We start from the raw sequence: 7822 nt of genomic DNA on the forward strand, positions 1-7822 counted from the left end.
AGAGGCTGGTGTAAGCGTAGACTCTTTACAGAGCTGGGTGGGGTTAGCTGGGAGTCCCCTGGAAGCTGCAGACACCTGGGCTCCATCTTCCTGCCTGGGACAGAGCCCTGCCCCTTTCCAGCATGCTCACCCGTGTCCTCCATGAAAGTGTATGTACAGTCACTCAACAGATCTCACTGAATGAGGGGACAGGAAGGCCCCCAAAGCAGGCTATTATCTTCTGACCCAATGTTGTGCCATTGGTGGGGCGGTCTAAGTGTTCTTCCAGCTCTATAAAGACTGTGCATGTTTACCAGACTCTTAAAGCCTTCTTAAGGCAAAACAGCAGACATGGTGCTAGGGTCCACGGAGGACAGAAAAGAAACATAGAATGGGATCCCGTTCTTCAGAGATGCCATTGAAGGGACACGTGCAGCTCTTACAGGATGATTACAAGAGAATATGTTTTATTTCCTCTAATGTTTTCGGAGGCCCTCCATGGTGTTTTATGCTGAGGGAAATAAAGACATAGGAAGGCTTTAGTACCTGCCCCTGCAAACTACAGTGATGCCAGGTTTTGAAGTTAGGATGACATGTGAATTCAGTTCTATTATGCACCAAAGTTGTGTGAGCTGAGCAACATATGGGCATTTTATAGGCAAATGATGGTCAGACCCTCCTCAGGTCATTGAGCACTGTCAGGATTTGATGAGAGAACATAAGTCAGAGTTGCTGGCCACATGTAGGTATCTACAGATAAACAATTAACTGTAATACCATGCCAGTGGCATGATTGTTAACCAAGTTATATGCAACATGCTTTGGGAACTCAGGGGCCAGTGCAAATAATGTTGACGGAAGGGTCAAGAAAGTCTTCATAGAGGAGGCATAATTTGAAATTTGCAGAATAAATAAAAATTTTCCCCCCATGAGAAAAAAAAGTCATAAGAGCATTCTAGTTAGAGGCTGGAGACTTGGGAATAAAAACCCACAGAAGCAGAGGGAATTCAGCGTAGAAGCTGCCTTTCTAGAGCGAGGTAAAGCTGGAATGGCAATCTGGGCCAGATGGCAGACCCCTGAAGGCTATTGCTGGTTTTGGGTTTTATTTCATAAGCAGTGGAGAAGCCATAACAGATTTCTGACGAGAGGGGAGATGTGATTGATCCTTCAAGTGTTTTAGAACATAGCTGGTGTATTGCTGCCAGTGTATAAAGTAGATTGGATGTTTTCACTTAAAAAATAATGTATGAAAAGCTGCCTAACACCTATTTTAGGAAGATAGGAAGTTGACATTCTATGCTAAAAAAAAAAAAAAAAAGGTGGGGCTAGGGGCGCTGTGCTTCCAATCTTCATCCCCCATCCAGGGCTTTGAGAATCCTTAATCAACTGCAGTTGCCACTGAAATGCCCACACCATAACCAAAGAATGCTTCCTGCTGATGCTCTTGTGGTGTGTTCTGCTGCTTTGAGAAGTCATGTCTTCCTGATGTAAATACATAGGCCGTGGCTGTCCCTTTAATAAAAAGCATATGCAGTGCTGATACAGACATCATTTCACTTTTCCATCCAGCCTGGAAACCATAGGAGTGGCCAAAATGAGACACATCAAGGTTCTCAACAAGGAATATTCACTGGAACAATAATTTTTCTCTAATATCCAATATATTGTGTGGTATCAGATTATGATCTATACAGACTAAACTGGATTCAGTTCGTCCACACCTAGAAGTGACAAACACTAGCACCTTGATCTATGACCTCATGAAGGAATTTCATTAAAGTGTATCATCTGGTTATGTTGTTTTTAAGAATCCAGTACAGAAGTGTCTCCACACGCATGAAGTACGTGGCATTTGCCTCTCCTTTTAGAGAATAACAGATTGGGATGTCAATTTGGTAAAGTAATTTGCAAGCCTTGCCATTTCAAAAATATATATTTATATAGATGAGTATAATTTGCGGAATTCAGAAGCTGTATCTTTGCCAAGTACTGTGTGATCCCTTGAGGAAAGAACAGATTGGAAATTTTAATGGATGGCTGTTACAGTAGAATGAACTAGCTGGGGATACATCTTAGGCAAGAGTCAGGTAATATGAAGCTTGACAATTTCAACCCAAGCATAGAGTTTGGAATATAAACAGCATTTAATTGCTTAGGAAATTGGCTGCCTGAGAGAGGAAATCCACTCCATGCTCCTTATAATGTTGCAAAGCCAGACAGGAGGAGCTGAGGACACTGTTTCCCTGAAGATGATTTCATTGATGTGGGACATAAAATATAGTCAAGACCTAAGGTAAAGAAATCTGTGTCAGAAAGGAAATGAAAATGCAATCTGAAAATACCTAATTGGATTTGATTTTTTTCTTCCCCTGAGAAATCTTACTATCTTGGATTTATTACAGATACTTTTCCTCTATTTTATATCATACTTGTTTATTCTTACAATTTTTCTCTTTGGAAATCAGCTTTATTCAGCAAAATCTGTAAAAATGAGGTCTTTGTTATGACCCGAAAGGCCCTCTCCATGTCCTGTGCAGTGCTGGAACTGTGCACATAGTAGGTGCTCAGTAAAATAATTCTTTTCTCTCTTCTTCTGCTATTTGGATCTATGAGTATGTTGAATTTCTGGCCAGTGGTTCTACTGGGCATGATGAGAAGTACATGGAAATGATGTGATGTATGCTCAGCCATCCTTCCAATCCCTCAAGAAGTATTCATTAATTAGCATTTTACCACATGCCTGGCACTGTCCAAGCCACTGGTGGAAAGGACAACAGTGAACAAGCCCCCGGCTCAAAGAATTTAGGTGTCTTCGGTGACAGAGGCAATAACGAATCACCTTACATTTGCCACTTATAACAGTGCACTATTAAAATAAATATAATAATCCCCTTGTTATATGTGGGAAGTGCAGAGTACTGCCACAGGGGAGATAGCCAGCCCAGATGGGCGGTGCCGGAGTGAGAGAGGGAGGATCTTCTGGACCAGGTTATCCCATTCACCGGCTACTTGACCATCTGAAACCAGAGGAAACGCTATGTTGTGTTTGTGTAGTGTCTGAGACATGGAGTCACCCAGTGCCTGTTAAATTAATACAAATTCTAAAAAAGAAAATTAGTAGGCACCTTGCTGGTTAAGTAGACATTGTTCTGAGACAATTCAACTTAATGAAGACCGACAGCAGTAACTGCTCACAAACCCAAAGTTTATAGCATGGCTTTGATAAAGTGAGAAAGAGCTCAATAACACCATAATTACACTTTATTGGAAACAGTGGCACCAGACAGATAAGATAATGAATTTCGGTGTGTCTAACACGGACCATCCACGCCGGGGGAGCCCTGTGTGTTGGACTGTGGAAGGAAGAGATTGATTAGACAGTGAGGAAGGATTATATTCTAATTCACTGGGATCTCTCTTGGCAAGAGCATTTAAAAGTTTTTGTGTACTTTTTACCCCCTTAGAAAGCTTCACATAATCTTTCATTTTGTGATGAATGAAGAGTTCCTCTCCAAATCAGGTGAAGTCCTGACAAAACCTTGCAAGCAGTGCCTTTGAGATTCCCTGGTGTGTCAACAAGAATACCGTCCTCCTGGGATCAGCATTCGTAATTTCCAAAGAACTGGACTCTGATTTGCATGTAGAATGGCCCATGTCAGTCTGCCAGAGGGAGGATGGGACAGATGTGATACCAGCATTTTGCTGAGATGGGTGTCAATATTTATGGTTCCACGAAAGTAAAAATCAAAAATGTTATGAGCCAAGTGGATGTCCCATTAGCTAGAAGCCAGGCTTCCTTCATAGGGTAAGGGAAATATGAAACATAGGAGCCCGTTTGCAAATAATTTCCTTACATGTTATTGACCTTCACAGAGGCAAGATAGGCTGTTTTATTAGAAACATTTTGCTTGACCCTCAAGCAGGAATAATCAGAGCATTTTCATATTGCCCTCTTAATTTTCCCATTTTTATAGCTACCAAATAGTTAAGAGATTGCATGTGTGTTTAGTAGCTAGAGGGGAACACTAACTATTTGTTTAACATTTTATGCTGTCTGTGATCTCGTCATTTGATGCAGGGTTAATTGAGCAGCCGGGAAAAAGAGACTTGTTTAGGGACATGTACAGAAATTTGGGAATTGTGATAGCAGCAATGTCGTGACCATACTGAAATTCCAAATTTGCTTAGACGACTATGTGACTATACACTATGAGCAATTTCCAGCTATCTTTGGAGCTAGAAATCAGTGATAACTATAGACACACCTTGTGTGTGTATGTGCATACACATCTGTGTGTCCCTCCATTACTTTGGAAACAAAAGTGTTTTAGACTGTCTTCCTTGTTTTCCCTTATTCTGTTCAGACATAAAATCCCTGTCTCCTCATTGTTCCTTTATAGATCCAGCTGTAAATAAGGATACTGCAGCCCACCTAAGTTTCATATTCAGTGCTTCTGGCTTGGCTCTTATCCCATCTATTGTTCTGAAATTCAGGGCTGCTTCTCCCTGTGCACACAAAGCAGGAGGAAAAAAACACTTAACCAATTTGAGTTCCTTTTCCCCATCATTATTTATATATCAGTTTAATTAAAATTCACCAGGTACCCACCGCTTTGTGCCATGTCCTGGACTTTCAAACGATACTGTGGCAGTGAAATCATAACTGTCTTACAAATATAAAATGAACATGTGCCAATGATTTTATTTAACTCACTAATTAATGAGGAGACCAATAAAATGTTAAAACTATTTCAAAGGAGAATTTGCTTTATAAAGATTTACATTTTCTACTGAATAAAAATTCATTTGTGTTGTTACAGAGAGGAATTATTTGTATTGTTATCAGTTTGCCACAATTTATGTTCCACTCCTACAGTTGTAAAATAGCCTAGTCAGAGATTAGCCAAAGAATTAAAGGTTCCCAACCCCATAGAATTAGGTAATTCATGCCCAGCATTCCATAGCAAGGGTCTGTAGTCATCTCTATGCCTATTTCCAAGTCTTGAACACTTCTTTTTTTTTTTTTCCTGGATAGAAGTCACAGCTATTCTGTAATAGGGCATGGGGACAGGGACAGAGACTCAAAGCTCTGAAGAATCACATCTATTCCTTCTGAAAGTCTCTGCCATCTCAGCCGCTACTTTCCACTTCAGGTTTTCATTATCTCTTAACTTTGGTCAGCTCCTAACCAGTTTACCTGGCCTTCACTGAGTCCTTTCTTCAGTGTTTCTCAGACCTCCATGTGCAGACAAATCACCTGGAATAAAATGCAGATTCCAATACTGGAGGTGTGAGAAAGGCTGAGTCTGCATTTTTAACAAGCTCCCAAAGGCTGCTCCTGCATCTGGTCTTTGAAGAGCAAAGAGTTCTCCCTTACGCAGTTTTATAAGCCTACTATGGGCCAAGTATTCAAACGTGGAAGAGAAGGATCAGGAAGGAGGTTAACAAAGTCTGAAATAACCAGATATGAAATGAGATGGGTGTGGATTCCAGTGGTGACATCTAATAGTATCATTATAATATTATTTACTCCTCACAAAGCTAAAGAGCAATTACCTTCCAATAATTAAAAATGCTTTCAAAAACATTTTTGAGTTACTTGATAAACTGTTTAGGGTCTCACTACAGAGGGCCTTGCTTCTGTGGGATTATCTGACATCACTTTAACTTTCATTGCCAGTGATAATGAATTCAGGATCATCCAGCTTAATTGCCACGAGAACATCTATCTCTGGTAGACAATGGCAAATGTAAAAATACTCTTTGACATGAAATTTAAATGTTTATTATCAACTGTGGTGTTTCCTGACTTTTAATAATTATATTTGTATCTTTCCAGTATTAATTGCTACAAATCTATAGGAATACACTGGTCTCCCCTTATCCTTGAGGGATACATTCCAAGATCCCCAGTGGATGCCTGAAATCACGGATAGTAGTGAACACTATATATATACTATGCGCAAGCTTCTTTTTCCTTCTTCACAATTTCATAGATTAAAATACTGTTCTTACCCTAGATTTTAGCAAGCTAAGCATACAATTTTTTTTCTTTCTTTATTGTGAAGAACTTTCACCTTTTCACTTAAAGGAAGCCCTTTGTGGCTTTTCTTTGGCGTTTCCAAACTGCCAGCGTCACTACTCTTGCATTTTGGGGCCGTTATTATGCCAAATAAGGGTTACTTGAACTCAGACACATCTATACCACTACAGTGGATTTGATAACCCAGGTGGCTACTAAGTGATTCACAGGGAGGTAGTATAGACAATGTGGGTACCCTGGACAAAGGGATGATTCATATCCTGGTCAGGTCAGAGTGAGACAGCATGACATTTCATCATGCTGTTCAGAACAGTGTGCAATTTCAAATGTATGAATTGCTTATTTCTGCAATTTTCCATTTATTATTTTTGGCCTGCAGTTGATCACAGTTAACTGAGACCTGGGGTAACTGAAACCCCAGAAGGTGAAACTGTGGATAAGGAGGAACTATTGTAGAGTATAATAAAATATAAAATACAAAGGGAAAAACTCGGAGTAACCAGAAGATAGAAATATGCTTTGGAAATTTTATTCTCCTATTAGCCCCTCAAAACTGGAGACAGATCTGTAAACCGACAATTGCTATACAGAGTGACTAATGCTTTAATGGCAGGATATGTGGGAATCGTGGAAACATAGCAAAGAGACACCTGATTCATCCTAGAGTTGCAGAAGAGGTTTCTTTACAAAAGGGCACTTAAGCTGAATCTTGAGGGAAGAATAACAACAGACCAGGGGGACCCAGGAGTGCGAGAGACCCAAGAATAAGCACATAGCATGAGCAAATGCAGGGAGGCATGCCATGGTGTTTAACAAAAGAAGTGGGGGGGACAGATGGAAGAGGGGGAAAAAGGCAAGACCGGTGAATGAACCTGTGCATTAACTCAGGTGCATTAACACTGTATGCCCTGATTAGAAATGGTGGGCTATTTTTAATGAGCAAATGATTTATATTCACTCCATAATATACCAGTTTTTCCCAATTCTTACTGTGGAAAAAGCACATCTGCACCTTCTAGCTTCTAAAGTGCATCCACATTCAGAGTTATGCCTGAGCATGCTCACAGAAAGTCTTTGGAATTTTTATAAGTGCGTCTTTGATGTGATTTTTATGAGCAGTGTTAATTTCTTTCCACATGAATAGCTTTAATAATGCTGCAATCTAAATCCTGTTTAAATTAGTTTATATTGTTTTCTGCTTTCTCAGTGAATACAAAATTGAATTTACAGTTGAGTATTGAAAATGACCACTCCCAATATCCTCCTGTAGCCATCCAGAGGGAGTTACTGGCTTAGTCTTAATTAATATAAATTAAAGCTACTTCTTACATGGCAACAAATATTGACTGGAGTTATCAAGCATGCCTTAACTAATGTTTTTTTTAATTTAATTTGAATGTCAGTACATCAATCATATGTTGCCCTGTCAGTTTCAGAAAGTTCAGAAATGAAGATGAAATTGGGAGTTTTCAAAACTATATTCCTCTTTTAGGCTAATGGAATTCTGCCTCCTGGTACTTGTGAACATGTTAGAAAATCTCTTGGATACTTAGTTTTGAAATCATGTATTTTCAGTGGCTTAATCCTAAGAATATTGTTTCCTCTTTCTGAAATGATAGTCTGCTGGTGAACTTACTGTGCTCTGGATCTAGGTGTGAAGAGCAATAAAATGCAGCTTTCAGACCATTTGAGTAAACATACGTTTTTACAATTTAAGTGTGTTTTTCATGATAGTAAAGTTAGTCTATTTGTGAACTGAGCACCACAAGCAAGAGAAGGAAATACCACCTGTATATGAGA

General features: G+C 39.6%; 1 protein-coding gene across 9 annotated transcripts in view; it reads left to right on the top strand.

Moving 5' to 3' along the window:
• ENOX1 (ecto-NOX disulfide-thiol exchanger 1) overlaps window positions 1-7822 on the top strand; it is a 619238-nt gene that overhangs the window by 446637 nt on the left and 164779 nt on the right. The gene's annotated exons all lie outside the window — the stretch shown is intronic.

This window comes from Cebus imitator, unplaced genomic scaffold (assembly GCF_001604975.1).
Source record: "Cebus imitator isolate Cc_AM_T3 unplaced genomic scaffold, Cebus_imitator-1.0 Scaffold96, whole genome shotgun sequence".
NCBI lineage: Eukaryota > Metazoa > Chordata > Mammalia > Primates > Cebidae > Cebus > Cebus imitator.